Source organism: Camelus ferus, chromosome 10 (genome assembly GCF_009834535.1).
Source record: "Camelus ferus isolate YT-003-E chromosome 10, BCGSAC_Cfer_1.0, whole genome shotgun sequence".
Lineage (NCBI taxonomy): Eukaryota > Metazoa > Chordata > Mammalia > Artiodactyla > Camelidae > Camelus > Camelus ferus.
Genome location: NC_045705.1, coordinates 1,743,797 through 1,763,305, shown reverse-complemented (window position 1 = coordinate 1,763,305; position 19,509 = coordinate 1,743,797).

Below are 19,509 nucleotides of genomic sequence, written 5' to 3'. Positions count from 1 at the left end.
TAACATCTCTCTTTTTACCAGTTGAGAGAACAAATCTTTTGAGATTTTCCAGGAGCCCTCTGGGCAATCTCAGTCAGTTCAAAGTCAATAAAACTTTATTTCAGAATTGATTTAAGGAAGTTGTCCAAAATGTCAAACTCTGAACATTTGATTACATAGAATCACAGATCACTATGAAATAATACTTAGTTATCTGTTTAACCAAAGGGACAATCAAAGATTTAAAAGACAAAAATAGAAGGTAATATTTTGTTAAAAAATTTTAAAAAATGACCCACATAGCTCTTTCAGTATTGAGAAAGCTTGGCTTCCTTTTCTAATCAAGGACACCATGAAGACAACAGGAAGCACAGGAAGTTATTTTAAGATGCACAATCCTTGTTTCCTAGGCAGGTTCCTCAAAGGGCAAAGAGAAATCTTTTATAATTCCTTATTAAAGGAGACAATCTGAAAAAATAAGTCAATTTAAAAGAGATTTAAAAAAGCCGAGTTCTGATTTTGCATCAGTACGCGATTGAGCTCATTAAAAACCAAACAAACAAACAAAACTTGTAAGTTCATTGAATTTTAACCAGTTTGACATCCAAGACAAAGTCTTTTCTTTTCCTGTTACGTCTTATTTTTTCCATTCTGAACTGACCCCATAGTATTTCACTGCATGTGTACAGGAGGAGAACTACTTTTCCCCATACCCTTGTAGGTTCATAATTGTGGGCTTCCCCCCCCATAATAAAAAGTACACATAATACAGACAAATGCAAATACATATAACAGCTTTCTTTCCAAAATCTCAGCCATGAGTCAGTAAAACTGAGTAATACAAAAATCAGCTGTTTATAGAAAATAGTAGGCTCTGAACTGTGCTTCTGGTAGATGGAATAAGAAAGATTACTTGCTTAGTGAGAGCTGCAGGTTTGTACTGATATTTGTGGAGAAGACCTTCAAAATTTAGATTTGCCCTGATATGTCAATATTTATGGAGGCTGTAGACTAAATTCTGGGCAAAGGAATTTTTGGAAGTGACATGTGGTCATCTTGGTGTATTTTTTAAAGCCAATCTGAGTGGATAAGATATTCAGTTTGTCTATAATTAGTCTTTTGCTTCCAGTTTCAAGTGCCGATTTTAGTGGACTAAGTTACTGTCAATGGCTGGGTGTGCAGAGGAAGAAAGCATTGTGATGTTGTGATGTTGAGGGGCTGGCAGCCAGGGGTTGAGGGAGGGGAGAGGTTTTCATTGCACTTATCAGGTGAAGAATTAAATGTCTCCTATTTTGTGACGGGAGTTAAGAAGCACAATTAAAAGCAGGGCACCCTCAAATTACAGTTATTTCATTGGATGTTTTTATTTAAAGACTTGCTTCTCAGGACCTGGAGAAAACAGCTCTTGCTGTCAGAAGGGAATGAATGAGGTAGGATGTAAGCCTTTTAAAAGAAGAAATTCTAGGGCATATTTCCTGTTGTCAGAGGTGTAGGGCAGTCCTTTCTTTCTCCAGTGCCCTGAGAAGAGAAGCAAGTGGAGATGCTAATATCCACAAGAAGGGTGGGTGGGCTGTGAATTACTCTTAGAGCCATGTTTGTTTCTCTCTAGATGAGGTAGTAAGGCAAGAATCATTGTTTTAAATTCTTGAGAGAACTGCATACTCTCCTTAGTGATAACTACAAGAGACTGACCTGCCCATCCAACTTCACCATCCTGAATTTGCTGCTTTCTCTCAAGGAGGAGATTTCCAACAAAGATGCCAATCAAAAGATTCCTGTGTCCAGAGTTAGAGCTGTGTGCCTCTGGGATGCTCTCAGAGATCCTTCCACAGAGGCTCAGCGTGCTCTGTCTCCCCCTCAGAGCGCACAGTTCCCTTTCAGCCTGGTGGGTCTCAGCAGGGAAGGCCGCACACATAGCCCCTCTCAGGCCCTGGGGACCAGCCACCTGCTGGGCCAAGCTCTGAAAATGAGCACGAGGTCCAGGCAAAGGGTCTGGCCATTGGCGATCTAGGTAAGGACTTTCTCCAGGGGGCTGTCTGGAAGATTACATGAGGACAGTCTACAAAAGGGTGGGAGGGTTGGTGGTGTAAATGGATTTTAATTTTTGCTCTAAATCTGATTTCTGTGCTTTGTTAAGGAGGTGCTCTTAGGCTAGCTGTGATTCTTCTTTGTCTTTCGATTAGATCATCTAAGAGGTATCAAAAGGATTTTTGATTTAGGGTGAAAATCTTAAAACAAAGGTTTTGTTTTAAAAACCTTGAAAATATTGTCTCATCAGGCATTTGGCCAGGATGACCAGTAAATCCTCCCAGCAGTATTGAACCCCTTTTTCCCTCCCAGGGGGTCTCCAAAGATATACATATTCCAAAAGTGACTCTAAACCAGTGAGCCATTTTAGAGCTTAACCATGGACCAAAAGATGTCAGTAAAGAAGGTGAGAAAAGAGCAGGTCCCCATCATCTGGAGTCCCTCCCAGAGAGCCCACAGAAGTAAAGAGGAGATGAATGAGAGAAACGGTTTATTCCTGCACACACAGAAGGCAACCAGAAAAGTAACTACCATGTTCAATGGTGAAAGTTAAAGGCTTTTTATCAAGCTAATTTAATGGGACAAAGGGAGAGGAGAGAATTGGCTTCTATTACAGGCTTCTTCCAGAAAGACAGATGGGTTCTTTGGAAAACAAGGGGATATAAGAACATTTGTGGTAATGTTTGCCAGTACACAGATGAGTGATTTTTGCATCTTCTTCAGGCTCACACACCGCCTTGCAGAAGGGATTTATGGCAGGTTTACTCTCGGTCTCTCTCCTGGGATTAGAAGCCACACTGATGAGGGAATTGATGGCGCTGGTCATTTCTCAGAATTTTCTACATTTATTCAGATAAGGGGGGCTCCAAGAAGGGTTCCCTTTTGCATCTGTTGAATCTCAGGTTATCTTCAGCTGGAAGTGTATTTATACCAGCCATGGGTTCAGCCTGACTTTCCATACCTTGAACTTGGTTCTTCTTTTTCAAGATTCCCTGATCTTTTTTGAGCCCCTTGCCTTTTCCACATGAAGTGTAGATTGGTTGTCAATTTCTGCAGAAGACCACCTGAGATTTGGGGAGGGACTCTTTGAAACTTTAGATCTGTTCATGGAATACTGCCATCTTCATAGAATTAAGACTTCTACTCCATGAATATGGGATTATTTTCTGTGAATTTAAGTCTTTCTTAATTACTCTCAACAAGCTGTTGTAGTTTTCAGTGTACATGTCTTGTAATTTTTCCTTGCCTCTATTGGATGCTGATTCAGAACATACACAACCTTCTGGAGAAACCTGTCCCACCCTGCCATTTGCTGCCAACTAGCTGGCCTGTGTCTGAGTCACCAAAAGATTTTGTTCTTTATCTGATTCTTACTTCTTTAGAATTTATCATTTTACTCTCATCAATGCTTATTGTCCCTGTAACCAATATTTTAAAACAGAAATAATGACATTTAACTACTCCATAGATGAGAAATGAATGGATCCCAATTAACATATGGTTTTAATCCTTTAGAATTAGTAAAGCAATACATACACATAAAAAAAATTGAAACATCGCCTAAAGGAGAAGAGTGGAGATTTGCAAATCCCACTCCCAGAAGTGACCGCCATGAATGGTTTGGTGCTCATCAGCCTCTGTCTCATTCTGTCTCTATCGCTGTCTCTGTCTCTTGCACACCACAGGATTCATTTACACCTCTGGTGACTTGACACATACGTGGTCAGAGAGATGGCATCCTGGAGGCAGACAGTGGATCGACAAGCATCCAACCTGAGGGCTCCCCTGACATCAGGTAGAGACCACACACTCACTTTTCCAGCTGTACAGCAGTCATTTGTCCATGTGAACCAGAACTGATGGAACCTACGCTTGTTCCATGAACATAAGTATTGCTCCCAATTCCCTACAAGTTCACCCGGGGCTGTGATGAACACCCTTGAAAGACATCTTTGAAAAATTGTGGAAGAATTTTAGTGGGATGAACTGTAAGGACCAGCACTTCTGAGGAAGGGATGCACCTGTGGCACACTGATGCGTCCTGCACCCTGTTCTCCCAGAGAGGAGTGTCCAGTCACTCTTCCTTCCAGGAGACCTGCTGGGGCCTTTGCATCCTCACATCACCAGGGCTGGCTGTCACCAGGCTAAAGACCTGCCAGTGAGATGGTGACCAGTGCTGTCCAGCAGTGTGTCCGTCTGCCTGTGTCCTCACCCGAGAGGTCGAGCACCTGTAACACACACTGGCCACCTTCGCTGCCTCTTGTTGGAACTGCTTGTGTGTGTTCTGTTTCTGTTGAGAACACTGGGTTTGAAGAGGTTTTTGGACAACAGGGATGTGAAAACTTTCTCTGACCTTGGGTTATGAGGAACGCTTTTTCCAGGTTGTGGTTTGTCTTTCCAGCTGTCTTTCTTGGCCTTTGTTTTTTGGTTTTGTTTGGTTTGGTTTTGCCACCAAAGTGCTAAGGAAGTGCTAAGTATCTCCCTTCTGGTGCTGGTTTCACACTTAGAACAGCAGTGCCTCCCCGAGATGATGCACATAGTTACTAAAAGGGCTTCATTTTGTACATCTCATCTTTAGTCCATCTGATTTTCCTCTCAAAATACAAAAATTCTAATTCATGTAAAAACAAAAAAATTCACCAGCCCCCGCTTAAAACATGTGGGTAGACACAAAAAGCCCCCTTTTATATGATGTCATTGCTAGGGAACCTCCAGGATAGGTAAAGACACAGAGAGAGAAAGGGGATTAGGGCTTGTCAGGGGCTGGGGGAGGGTAGAAGGGGGATGATCTGTGGATACAAGGTTTTAGTTTAAGGAAGGAAATAGTCTGAAACCAGACAGTGATGCTGGTCACACAGCATTGTGAGTGCACTGAATGCTCCCGAATTGCACAGTTTAAAATGGGAAAAGGCTAACCTTTCTTACCGTAAACTTAAAATGTAAAAATAGAGGATACCATAAATGACATGAAGAAAAAGAAAGAAAGAAATTAGACAACCCAGTCATAAACGTCGCCAGGGGAAGGGAAGTTAAGTCCGAGTGGGGGCAGGTGTGGATGCTGAGAATTCGGAGAGGACAGTGTTGGTGTTTGCAGAGGCGGCTCAGCCTTAGAGGGTGGAATTGGCTCTTGGTGGCCTGGAGGTGCAGGTGCAGGACGAGCTGCGGGAGAAGCCTCGGGGTCTCCCTCGGGGGCTGATGGACTTAGATGCTGCTGTGTGTCTCCTGCAGGGGCAGGCTGAGGGATTACCTGGTGGGCTGGTGGAATGTCACAAGGCTGTTGGTCTCCTGCAGGAGTTGGCTCATGGTCTTCCTAAAGGGCTGGTGGTATGTGACTTTGCTCTCTGTTTCCTGCAGGTGCAGTCTTCTTGTTTCCCTGCAGGGTTGATAGAATGGGATCCAGTTTTGGGTGTCCTGGAGGAGCAGGCTCAGGGTCTCCCTGCAGGGCTGGTGGAATTGGTTCCAGTCCTGGGTATCTTGAAGCCGACTCAGGTTTTCCTGCAGTGCTGTTGGAATATGACCTGGGTATGGGTCTCCTGAAGGAAGAGGTTCAGGTTTTCCCTCCAGAGCTGGTGGAATGGGACATAGTCCTGGGTCTCCTAGCAGGGCAGGTGGAAATGGATCCAAACCTGGGATTCCTGCAGGTGCAGGTTTGTGGCCTTCCTGCAGGGATGGTCGATTGGAATCCAGCAATAGTTCTTGCTCCCCAAGAGTAGGTTTGGACTTTCCCTTCAGGCTGGCGGAATAGGACCGACTCGGTGTCTCCTTCAGCAGTGGGCTCACGGTCTCCCTGTGTGGCTAATGGAGTGAGACTGAGTCCTGGGTCTCCTGCAGTATCCGGTTCAGGTTCTCCCTGCAGTGCTGCTGGGTTTGGTCCCATTCCTGGGTCTCCTGTAGGGACAGGCCCTGGGTCTTCCTCCAAGGCTGTTGGAGCATGTTGCATCTCTGGTTCCCCTGAAGGAGCAGGCTTGGGGTCTCCCTACATGTCTAGTGGAATTGGTCCATTCCTGGGTCCCCTGCAGGTGCAGGCTGGGTGTGTCACTTCAGTGCTGTTGGAATGTGACACGTCTCAGGGTCTCCTGCAAGAGCAGGCTCAGTCCCTCATAGCAGGGCTGGTGGAATTGCACCCATCTCTGGTTCTCCTACGAGAACAGGTTCAGGGTCATCCTGCAGGGCTGCTGGCATGTGAACCAGCTCAGGGTTTCCTAGAGGAACAGGCTGAGGGACTCATTTGAGGGCTGGTGGAATATGACCTTACTCTGGTTCTCCTGCAGGAGCTGTCTCAGGGTCTCCCTGCAGGTCTGGCAGAATTAGACTAGCAACTGATTGTCTTCCTGCAGGGCTGATGGCATGTGACTCATCTCTGGTTCTCCTTCAGGAGCAGGCCCTGGGTCTTCCTGCAGGGCTCTTTGAACATGACCCTTCTCTGTTTCTCCTGTAGGAGGTGTCCTGGGGTCTCCCTGCAAAGCTGGTTGAATTGGTCCCGGCTCTGGAGTAGTCTCAGGGTTCCCCTGCAGGTCTTGTGGAATTGGACCCAGCCCTGGGTCTGTTGCAGTAGCTGGCTCAGCGTCTCCCTGCAGGGCTGCTGGGCTTGGTCCCGCTCCTGGGTCTGCTGCAGGTGCAGGTTCCAGGGCTCCCTGCAGAGCTGTTGGAATAGGACTCATCTTGGTTTCCCCTGCAGGAGCAGGCTCAGGGTCTCCCTGCATTTCTGTTCCAATTGGTCCCAGTCCTGGGTGTCTTGAAGGTGCCGGCTCTGGGTTTTCTAGCAGTGCCTGTGGAATGTGACCCCGGTGTGGGGCTTCTGAAAGAACATGCTCAGGGTGTCCCTGCAGGGCTGGTGGAATGTGACACTGCTTTGTGTTTCCACAAATCAGATTCGATGTTTCCTGCAGATCAGACTAGATGTCTCCCTGTGAAGTTGATGGAATAGGGCACAGTCCTTTGTCTTCCTCAGGAGCAGACCGGGGTTCTCCTGTCAAGGCTGATAGAATTGCCCCTGGGCCGTGGTCTCCTGTAGGAACAGGCTGAGGTATTACCTGCAGGGCTGGTGGAATGTAACCCAGCTCTTGGTCTCCTGCAAAATCTGGTTCAGGTCTCCTGACAGGGCTGGTGGAATGTGACCCATCTCTGTGTCTCTTGCAGGAACAGGCTCGGGGTCTCCCTGCAAGGCTTGTGAAATGAGATTCGGCTCTGTGTCTACTTCAGGAGCAGGCTCAGACTATTCCTGCCGGGCTGGTGGAATTGGACCCGTTCCTGGGTCTCCCACAGGAACAGGGCCTGGATCTTCCTGCAGGGCTACTGGTTCTCCTGTGGGAGCAGTCCTGGGGTCTCCCTGTAAGGCAGGTGGAATTGGACCCAGCTCAATGTCTCCCTGCCAGTCTGGTAGAAGTGGACCCAGTCATGGATCTCCTGCAGGTGCAGGTTTGTTGATTCCCTGAAAGGTGGTTGAACTGAACCTGGCTCTGAGTCTCTTGATGGAGCAGTCTTGTGGTCCCCCTGCAGGCTTGTGGTATTGGACCCAGCTCTGAGTCTCCTGCAGCCGCGGGCTGTGGGTCTCCTGCAGGAGCAGGTTCGGGGTCCCCTGCAAGGCTGGTGGAATGTGACTTGGCTCTGTGTTTCCTGGCAGGAACAGTCTCAGTGTCTCCCTGCTGGCTGGTACAGTGGGATGCAGTCCTGGGTCTCCTTCAGGAGCAGGTTCATGGTTTCCTTGCAGGGCTGGCGGAATGGGACCCATCTCTGGGCCTCCTTCGGGAGCTGGTTCAGGATCTCCCTGCAATGCTGGTTGAATGGGACCAACTAAAGGGTCTCCTGCAAAAGACGGGCTGCTGGAATTGGAGCCAGGTCTGGGCCTCCTGTAGGAGCTTGATGACCGTCTCCCTGTATGGCTGGTGGGGTATCACCGAGTCCTGGCACCTTTGTGGGACCAGGCTAGAATTTCCCTGTAAGGTTGATGGAATTGGACCCAGCTCTGTGTCTCCTGCAGGAGCAGGTTGAGGAGCTCCCTGCATGCCTGGTGGCGTGAGACCTGGTCCTGGGTCTGCTGTAGGAGCAGGTGCAGCTCCTCTTTGCTGACGTGGTATTTTCTCATCTTGCTATGCATCTCCTGCTGGATCGGGTTCTTCATTTCTTTTGTCCTTGGCGTCTCCCCCTGCCCCCGCCTCCTCTGGATCTGGATCCGTTGGAAGTGAAGACAACTTTAAGTCTTGTGGAAGTCCTTGTGCTGTGAGAGAGGAGCAATTTACCCACCTGCCTGCTGTCCATGTGCCTTTTCAAGGACAAATCTTCCCAGAGCTTTCGAGACAAGTCCCACCCAGGAAGTGCCCACAGGATGCACTGTGTGACTGCATTCTCCCAGACAGGTGGTCTGAGGCCAGTCTTTGTGCTGGTGCCAACAGCCGTCTCTGGGGACACCTCCCTGTGTGGCCCAACCCTCGCGCCTCTGTCAGCTACACACATGCACCCAGCCCCGCCCTTCTCACCTTTGGGCTCTGCCTCAGCAGGCTCCTGGTCCTCCACCTGACTCACAGTGAAGTGGGCACGGTGCTCCAGGTCGGAGCTGGGGGTGCTGAGCTGCCTGTCAGCCCCAGGCAGGACCCTGGGGAGAGGCCTGGGTGGTGTCTGGGCAGGAGGCCTGCCCCATTCATCTCTGGGCCATGGTTCTGTGGACCCCTCTGTGTCCACACTCACCTGGAGCCTGTGCTGGGCCTCGACAGTGTGGTGTAGCAGCCCCTCACCTGGAGAAGTGGCATGGATGTCCTCATCCACCAGCTCCTGTGTGGCTTAAGGTGTCCGTCTCTGCAATGACAGTGGCCAACAGCCGGCCAGACCCGGAGGTCTCAGAGCCCTGCCTGGCCAGTACCGCTCCTGCTTCTGCCCACTCGACCCTCTGCTGCCAGATCAGGCTGAGACCTTGTCAGCTGAGACGGTCACCTGGGAGGGAAGAGACACACCAGAGGGCATGGGCGCCACCTTGGCTGCAGGGCCCTGCCCCGGCTCTCCACATCCCAGCCAGCCAGCTTTGACCTGGGCTGTGGACGTGACCGGCCCCCCAGGCCTCTGACCCTTCCTCAGCCTGCTCTTGCTTGAGGCAGGACCCCCCCCCAACATGCCTGCCCCACCAGGAAGTGGCCGTGGGGCTACCTGAGTGGGATGTGAGTGGTGGCCCGGCATGGGCGGGCCTGCCCTGGGCCTCCCTGTGTTACCTTTGGGTCCCTGTGGCCAAAAGGCCAGAGGCGCCTGGGGTGAGACCTGACCCAGTGTCAGCACCATTGGTACAGCCCCTCGCTGTGGGCTTTCCGGGGGCCGTGGTCTCGGGGTGTTGGGACGCAGCAGAACAAGACTCTGTCTCCAACCAAGTGAGCTGAGTAGGGGCTTCTCTACAGAGTGGGTGCCTGGTGACCTCGGTTCCAAGTTCTCTTGGGCTCTGTTGCCAGGGAAGTGAGGTCACTTCCTGGGGTCCCCTTCCCCAAGCTTCCTCCTGACACACAGCTCCCTAAGGGCCTTTCTGGGCTGCCGACAGCCCACTTCCCACCCCATGCCTTGTCCGCACACAGTGACACCAACTCAGACCCCCCATAGCCCTGGGGAGGCCTGGGTGCAGCCAGGGCCGCAGCTCTGAGGACACAGCTGGGTTCAGACCTGGATTCCCCTTCTCAGTAGTGCTGTCACCCTGGACAAGCCACGTGCCTCTCAGGGTCTCCCCAGTCCCCCATCGGCACAGTGGGGATCATTCTAGCCCCTGCTTCCTAGAGAAGCCATCCTGTCTGTAGACCAAGAAACACCTACTGCACCTGTCACCCCTGTGGGCTGGCATCACAGGGAGCTCGTGCACAGGCTCAGCAGAGGTTTTTGGACCACAGGGATGTGAAACCTTTCTCTGACCTCGGGTCATGAGGAATTCTTTTTCCAGGCTGTGGTTTGTCTTTCCAGCTCTCTTTCTTGGCCTTTGTTTTTTGGTTTTGTTTGGTTTGGTTTTGCCACAGGAGATGCTAAGCATCTCTCTCTGGCTCTGGTTTCATACTAAGAACAGCAGCGCCTCCCCCGAGATGCTGCACAGAGTTACTAAATGGGCTTCATTTTGTACTTCTCATCTTTTGTCCATCTTGATTTCCTTTTCAAATAACCAAAATGCTATTTCATATAAAAAGAAAAAAATGTAACAGTCCCTGCTTAAGATATGTGGGCAGACACAAGCGGCCACCTCTTGTATGATATCATTGCTAGGGAACCTCCAGGATAGGTAAAGACACAGAGAGAGAAAGGGGATTAGGGCTTGTCAGGGGCTGCGGGAGGAGGAAGGGGGATGAACTTTGGATACAAGCTTTTACTCAAGGAAGGAAACAGTCTGAAAGCAGACACTGGTGCTGGTCGCACAGCATTGTGAGTGCACTTAGTGCTCCCGAATTACACAATTTAAAATGGGAAAAGGGTAAACTTTCTTACTATATATTTAAAACATAAAAATAGAGGATACCATAAATGATATGAAAAAAAAAAAAAAAAGGAAATTACAGACAATCCAGCCAGGGGAAGGGAAGTAAAGTTTGGGTGGGGGTGGGTGTGGATGCTGAGAATTCGGAGAGGACAGTGTTGGTGTTTGCAGAGGCGGCTCAGCCCCAGAGGGTGGTGATGCTGGGATTGGCTCTTGGTGGCCTGGAGGTGCAGGTGCAGGAGGAGCTGCAGGAGCAGACTCGGGGCTCCCTGCAGGGCTGGTGGAATGGGTCCTGGTTCTGTTGTCTCCTGCAGGAACAGGCTCGGTCTGTTCCTGCAAGTCTGCATTTGTTGATCATCTGCTTGGACTTGGAGAATGGGGTGGATGAGGAGGAATTGAAATGAACTCAGTTCAAAGACAATAAACCTGATTCAGGGCAGCACATGAAGTTGTAAGAGCCAGACTTTTCCCAGTTTCTTCCTACCTCGAGGCAAAACCAAAATCCCCTGGACCCAGGTTGGAAGAAGTATCAGAAAGGAAATTAACTCATACAACTTAATAAGAAAAAAACAAACAACCCAATCCAAAAATGGGCAGAAGACCTAAACAAGCATTTCTCCAAAAGATATACAAATGGCCAATAGGCACATGAAAAAATGCTCAGTATCACTAATTATCAGAGAAATGCAAATCAAAACTGTAATGAGGTATCACCTCACACCAGTCAGAATGGCCATCATTCAAAACTCCACAGATGATAAAAGCTGGAGAGGCTGTGGAGAAAAGGGAACCCTCCTACACTGCTGGTGGGAATGCAGTTTGGTGCAGCCACTGTGGAAAACAGTATGGAGACTTCTCAAAAGACTAGGAATAGACTTACCATATGACCCAGCAATCCCACTCCTTGGCATATATCCAGAGGGAACCTTAATTCAAAAAGGTACTTGCACCCCAATATTCATACCAGCACTATTTACAACAGCCAAGACATGGACATAACCTAAATGTCCACTGACAGATGACTGGATAAAGAAGCAGTGGTATATTTATACAATGGAGTACTATTCAGCCATTAAAAATGATAAAATAATGTTATTTGCAGCAACATGGATGGCCCTAGAGAGTGTCATTCTAAGTGAAGTAAGCCAGAAAGAGAAAGACAAATGCCATATGATACCATTCATATGTGGAATCTAAAATAAAAAAGACAAATGAACTTATATGTAAACAGAAACAGACTCACAGATATAGAATACAGACTTGTGGCTGCCAGGGGGAGATTTGCAGATACTGACTGGTATATGTAAAATAGATAACCAAGTTTATAGTGTATAGAACAAGAAAATATATTCAATATCTTATAGTAGATTATGGTGAAAAACAGTATGAAAATGAATATGTGTATATTCATGTGTGACTGAAGCACTGTGCTGTACACCAGAAATTGACACAACATTGTAAACTGACTATAACTCATTAAAAAACAGTAGACGGGTTTCCATGTAGTTCCATCATGAGTCAAATAGTCAAGCAATAGCTTTTTCTGAGACTGGTGCTAGAATTGCAAAATAATCCATCTCCAAAAGAGTCTGACAGAATTTTTCTTATTCTTTGGTTGTTTAGAGACATGCGCTGTGCTTTGAGGGGTGTTTTTGTTTGCACTTTCACTAATTTAATTGGGAAATATATTTGTAGTTGACTTTCACCCATAAATTCACAGAACTAGAGAATTGAAAAGACAGAAGGGGCTTTGGAAGTCACAGTCCTTGTTCAAGTTCAGTGGCAAAAAAATGGGACTATAAACTCGTGTACTGTTTCCACTAATGTTGATTTCCACTGTTGCATAAATTCAACTCAGTTGCTTTAACATGTGTGTTAGATTCCTTCTTTGCATAAAGGAAACATGTTTTTTGAAAGTGATTATCCTAAAATATCTGTCACAAATTCGTCCTTCCATATACCATTTTTGATAAAGTTTTTAAGAGAAAATGTGTAACTGGTTTCAATAACATCATCCGAAAAAGAGACATATTCTCTTTCCATCCATGTACTCACTCATTCATCCCTTCTATTATCAAGCATGCAGTGAGAGTTCTATAATGTTAGGCACAGATAAGTAAGTCGCATTGTATGAAGAACAACATGAAATGCTTCCCATCCTTGAGGAATTTACTGGCTTGTGGGGGGAGACAGAGATATCAATCCAGAAATAACAACATACAAATTATGATCAAGGCAAGGGAATGCTGAAACAGCGCTTTAAAATTTAATCTGAAGAAAATCAATAAGGTCATATTTGTGATGGGCTGCGAAGTGTAGCTGGTCACAGGTTTGAGTCCAATTAACGGGTCCCTGTCAATGCTGTGCTTGGCGTTACCACCCGTCAGGTGGAACAGTAAGTTCGGACTCACTCCACATCTCTCATAGGCTCTCTCCTCTTTTATACATCAAAAGCAGGAGTGGATTTCAGTTTTGCCCTAAACCAATTTGCTAAGTAGATTATGGCAACTGGACATTTAAAGTTGGCTTCAGCAGGCTGTTCTGGGAGCATAGTAACTGGATCTCTGTAGTTACAGGAGTAAGATAGCGTCTTATCACAGCTGTAAAGATCCTCTGAGGGTGGAGGCGCCCACTCCCCAGCGTCACGCTCAGAGAGGACTCCAGGGCTCAGTGCTCCGTCATCCCCTGCCCTACGCATATTCATAAGGAGCAGGCAGCTCCAGGGTGGTATGGTCAGGTCAGTTTGCAGAATTCCAGGCTCCTTAGGAGCTGGTGACTGTGGTGTTCTTGCTGTGAGGTGACACTTGTCAGAGATAATAGTAAGAACTAAAGAGAGGACTGTAGGGGACGGCAGTTCTGTAAGAGAAACTCTTCAGAGGCTTTGTGAGGGAATTACAGGTTCGGTTGAAATGACTTCCTGCCCTGATGGGCCCAAAGCTTTTGAGGTTTTTCTGGAGCCATTTTTTTGGGGGGGGGGGGGTTCACCTGCCTAGTTACTAAATTTCCTGAATAGCAAGTTGGCTGGGTCAGGACCACGCCCAGGACATGCTGCCTCCTGGAAGCAGAACCACTGCCCCTGCCACAACTCAAAGCTGTTTCTGGTTCAGTCTTCACCACGACAGTAAGAATCATCCACTTTCCCATCATTCTAGTTCACCAGAGTATCAACTCGTAGTTCTTGTCCCCCTAGAATGCCCGCATACTCATACATGAATACAAATATTCATACTCTTACACAAACTTACCCAGTTCTTTTAAAGAACACTCTGACTCCAACTCTAGAAGGGGCTGGCTTCCATAAATCAAATGACAGTGTCTATTTACCTCTTCTGCAGACCTGCTTGACAATGAGCTTCTGTCTCTAAGCTGTACAGCACTATGGTTGAAAGCCCCAACTTCAGAGCCACACTGTCTAGGTTTGAAATACCCTGGCTCCACCACTACTCACTGTGTATTTTAAACTTTCTTTGTCAACTCATCTGTAAAATAGATGTTAAAATAGCTCCTACTCCGTGGGGTGGTTATACTGCCTGTAACTATTATAGGCAAAGCATTCAGGCCAGGGTAAGCACAATGTGAGTGTTAGTGATTATTATTTTAATAAAAGCAACTAGAAGCTGCTTTCATACGAAAGGGAACTCTCTCTGGTAGAATGCTGTACTACAGAAGATTAAAAAATTGCTAAACAACATTCAAGACATCTCAGAGAAAAGAGTTAATAACATAAAGCTATAAAGGTGTTCAGTATTTCAACAAATACTTACCGAGCAAAGCAACAGGGATGTAGCCATGAACAAAACAGGCTACAATCTTTGCCCTCATGGAGCTGATTTTTAACGGGGGATCAGGGGACAGATAATATCCCAGAAACCTCAGCAAAACGATGTAATGTATCAGAGCATAATGAGTGCTATGGGAAAAATAAATGGGTATGGGGGATAGCAATTACGAAAGAAGGCGTCATTTCAGTTAGGTTGCTGACAAGGCTTTATTGACCAGATAACATTTGCACAAGGGCAGGAGGGAGGTAAGGGGCTGATCCATGTGTATAGCTGGGGAAACGTTCTCTGAGCTTCTTGCAAAGTTCTTGAGGTAGAAGAAACTTGCTTGGTGTATTTGAAGAAGAGAAAGGAGGTCAGTATAGGTGGAGCAGAGTCAGAGAGGGAGACAGTGTAGAAGATAAGGTCAAAGAAGTAGCAAGGGTGGAGGCAGACAATGTAAGGTCCCATAAGCCATGATAATGGCTTTGGTTTTTAGTCTGAGAAATTTGGGAGACCATGTGGAGTTTTGAATGGAAGAGGCATATAATCATACTTAAGTTTTAAAAGGATCATTTTGTGATAAAATAATGCCATTTGTAGCAACATGGATGGCCCTGGAGAATGTCATTCTAAGTGAAGTGAGCCAGAAAGGGAAAGAAAAATACCATATGATATCACTCATATGTAGAATCTAAAAAAAAAAAAAAAAAGACAAATGAATTTATATCAAAACAGAAACAGACTCACAGATATAGAATACAGACTTGTCGTTGCCAGTGAGGAGAGGGGTGGGAAGGGACAGACAGGGAGTTCGAGATTTGTAGATACTGACAGGTATATATAAAATAGATAAACATGTTCATATTGTATATATAGCACAGAGAAATAAATTCAGTATCTTGTAGTAGCTCATGGTGAAAAAGAACATGAAAATATATATAGTAATGTTTGAAGAATTGTGCTGTACACCAGAAATTGACATAACATTGTAAACTGACTATACCTCAATTAAAAAAAAATAAAAGGATTATTCTCTCTTTTTGTTAAAAAGTAAAATTTTGAGTTAAATAGACAAAAACAAGGATACCAACAAGGCTGCTGCGATATTCCACATGAAGAATGGTAATTTTGGAGATAATGAAAAGTAGTCTGATTTACAGATACTTTAAAAGTATGGCCAATGGTACTTGCTGATGGACTGTCTATAAATGTGGGGTATAAGAGAAAGTAAGGACTTAGGGGAACTCCAAGATTTTTAACCCAGTCATTTGAAAAAACAGAATTTATATTTACTATGGAGAGATGACTGAGGACTGAGAAAAGTTTTAAAGAGGACAAGATTTTGGTTTTGAACATAATGTGTTGTGGGTGGGTCATCCAAGTGAGGATTTTAAGTAGAGAAAGAGGAGGAGCCTGGAGTTCAGAGCGGTTTGGGCTGGATACTTAGATTTGGGGACCATCAGTGTATTTAAAGAGAGTAGTAATAGAAAGAGGAGAGGAGAGACCTGAGGACTGAGACCTGGGAGCCTCTAAAACTTAGGGTTTGGGGAGATAAAAGGAATCAGGAAAGGAGGCTGAGAGAAGATGACGAATGAGCAGGAGGAAACTTGACTGGCACTGTCTCCTGGGATCCAGGTGAAGATGCTGTATCAAAGAGGGTGTCCTAGTTCTGGTTCCTATAGCAGAAGACCATAGGCTGGGTGGCTTATAAACAACACAAACTTATTTCTCACAGTTCTGGAATTTGGAAGTGCAAGATTAGGATGCAGGCACGGGCAGGTTCTGGCGAGAGCCCTCTCTGGGTACAGATGTCTTGTATGCTCACATGGCAGAAGCAGAGAAAGGGAGCAAGTTCTCTCATGATTTTTCATAAAGGCCCTCATCCATAAGGACACCACCTTCTTGATCTCACCGAATTCTAATCACCACCCCCCTCGAAAGGCCCCCCTCTGAATATGATCATATTGGAAGGCATAGTTCCAACATATGAATGGGGGTCACCTGAACATCCAGTCCCTAACACAGAGCATTTGTATTTAGTTAAATATTGCTGATGGGTCAAGTAAGATGAGCAGTGAGAATGAAGAATGAAGGCTACTGTTGTCCCAAGGACTTGGCAATATGAAGGTCTTCTGTGACCTTGGGGGAAAAAAAACTTCAGTGGAAGAATGGAGCAAAAGCCTAATTTGAGTGAATTTTAGAGCTAATAGAGGAGAAAAATGGGAGATAATGTTTGTATCTCAAGTTTTTGCAGAAAAGGGGAAGAGAGACATATAAGGGTGAGGGATGGGATCAAGAAGGGATTTTTTTTTTTTTAATGGGAAAAGAAATAACCTGTTTATGTGTTTTGGGGAATGGTGCAGTCAAGATGGGGAAATGTATGTGTCAAAGAGGTGGGAATTGCCCAAGTAAATTTTAAGGAAGGAAGAAGGAACTGAATCTAACGTACAGATGGAGGGGCTGGACTTAGGCAGGAGCACTGACAATTCCTCTCCAGTGGCAGGGGAGGCAGAGTGAAGGGGACAGATGCAGCCAGGGGGGTGGATGTGGTGAAGGGAACTTCTGAATGATTCTGCTTTCAGTGGAACAGGGAACAAGGCAATCAGCAGAGAGTAAGGATTGAAAATGATGCATCAGAGGTTGGAGGAGAGAAGAAAAGGTATGAAATAGTCATCTGGTTGACTGAGCCAGAGGAGTGACATAGGATTGCAAGGAAGCACTACAACCCGTTTAATATTAATGGCAATTAATTTAAATGAGAACGATCAGCTGGGAAGGGGAGGGACAGAAAAGGAAGAGAGTGAATAATTTGAGGGTTTGGAGAGAAGTGAGGAACAGTTTTAGCTAAAGTGTAATGTGGTGGAATAAAGCAGAGAAATGAAAATCTGGAGGATTTTGGGACCAGAGAGTTGTAAGCCATGTTAAAGATTTTAATTAAGAATTATATTTGAACCTTGTGCTCTATGCTGAAATTTGACACAACATTGTAAAATGACTATAACTCAATAAAAAAATGTTAACAAACAAAAAAATTATATTTGAACCTACAAGATAAAAGGAAATCCTGCTTTCAAGCAGAGCGATGTATGATTTAATATGGTTTTCCAGAGCAACAATTTGGGTAGGTATGAACATGATGGGCTGAAAGCTTGTTAGTACATATATATGGATGTGTAGTATCTAAAAATGACTTTTTATAGCCAAAAATATTATTTACTCTATGAAACAAAACTGGGCAATAAAAGATTTCCTAACAGAATGTTGTTGAAATATATGAACCCAACATGACTGCCCAATGAGCTTTTTATCTAAGCGGCTGTCTGAATTGTCCCAGGTACCTCGTAAGTAAGGGCCACGTGCTCTGAAACAAATTTGCTGTTGCTCTGCCTCAAGCGTAACAGAAAGGAAGTACTCTCCTATGACTCGGGGGGTTAACAGGAGAAGGAAAGAGGGAAAAACCCCATTTGAAAGGAAATCAGTTCTTTCTCTTGATGGAATATCTGCATGATTACTTTAGATGTGATGTATATAGCTTTTGTTTCTGGCTAACTCTGAATTAGTTAAGATTTTAAATGTTCAAATACCGTACATTCCGCACACACACACACACAAAACAGCATGTAACACAAGTAACTGGGATATGATATAAATGAACTAAGGACATAAAGGATTCATTTCCCTGTAAAATGTGGAATAGCTTTAAACACGCTTCTTTTTGATAACTTCACAAATGTGTCTTGATTTATAATTTATCAATTATTTTGAGAAATACTATGTTTAGTGATAATTCTAAATATAAATATAAGTAAAGTCCAGGGAGACATGAACATTTTTTTCTCTAGTAAATGACCATGCCCAAAGTTGAAAGAATGTCAGTTTTGCAAAGGCGAATTCCAAAAGACAATGTATTTGATATTTGTACCATCATTTCTGTGAAAGAAGATCCAGAAACCTGTGTTCTTAACCTAAAATCAAATGCTATGTTTTGGTAACTCACTGATGATCGTCATCCAAGAATTACACTTTTTTATTGATGAAAAGGAGTGTTCAAATCACCTTAATCAAGATTCCAGGATCTGATTTTTCTAGTCTACTTCAGTTCTAAAATGGTTTTAATGATTTTGCTTTAAGTTACGTAGCTTAATCCTGGATATCCAAATAAGAGAGATCTTAAAATAATTCTTTGATAATTACAGAAAATAGGTCTACAACGATACAGACCAAACTTTTGCAGACAGTATGTTTATCTCTTCCAAGTTATTAAAAGATTAACGTTTTCATTCAATGTAATGGTCAGTTGTACTCATTTATGTATCGGGGACTCCTATATAAACAATGGAAATTTATGCTTCAAGATTCAGGCTATCTCTTTGTTTTAATTACCATGCACTGGAAGTATTTTATTGTCTACCAGTTTATTTTAGACCTATTTTAAGTACCTAAGTTAATATCAGGTTTCAAATGTATTATTATCGAAGTCTTTAGCTCATTCACACTGCGTTTGCTTTAAACAAAATTAAATTTATTGGGATAAAAGGGTCTAGTCTTTTACTTTTAGGAGCTACACATACACAAAAAGAGAAAACTAATAAACAGCTTCCTTTACTGAGTCCAAACTCACTCTGCTTGCCGCATGATAGGCCAATAAATCGGGAGACCAGGTTTTGGGGCAAGGAATAGCAACTTTATTCGGAAAGCTGGCAGACTGAGAGGATGGCAGGCGAATGTCTTAAAGAACCAACTTTCCTAAGTCAGAATTAAGGCTCCTTTTCTTCTAAAAAGGGGAGGAGTGTGGATGGTTGTTGCAAACTTCTTGCTGTAGGGATTCTTTCTTGCAGCTGTCCATGTGGGCCAGGTCATGGTGTCCTTGCAAAACCTCCAACAAAACAAATGTTATTTTCTATTCTGCAACTTGTTATCATTATGTGAGTGCAATTGTCAATATCCTTAAAGGTCAGAGCCTCCGGAATAGGCTCTCGTGTATATTTCAGGCTAAAGGCAACATTATTCTACAAAAGGTGCAGAGCTGGAAAGACTAAGTCTAGAAAGCAGGGCACAGGGTTAAAGGCAAAGGAACAGATCTTAATATGGAGTCAGATTTTTTCTTTCCTGTTACACTTATACACAGCTTAAAAGCACCCCTAATGCCAATTTAAAAGTGACCATTACGTGGCAACATCAAGAAACTCAGAGCAGTGGTTTGGAAATGCCAAATGAAAACTAAGAGTTAGTGGTAGTCATGCTGTGATCTATAGTTTTTCCATCTTACATATCAAAAGTATTGACTGTCAATTTAATGATTGCATGACTCCT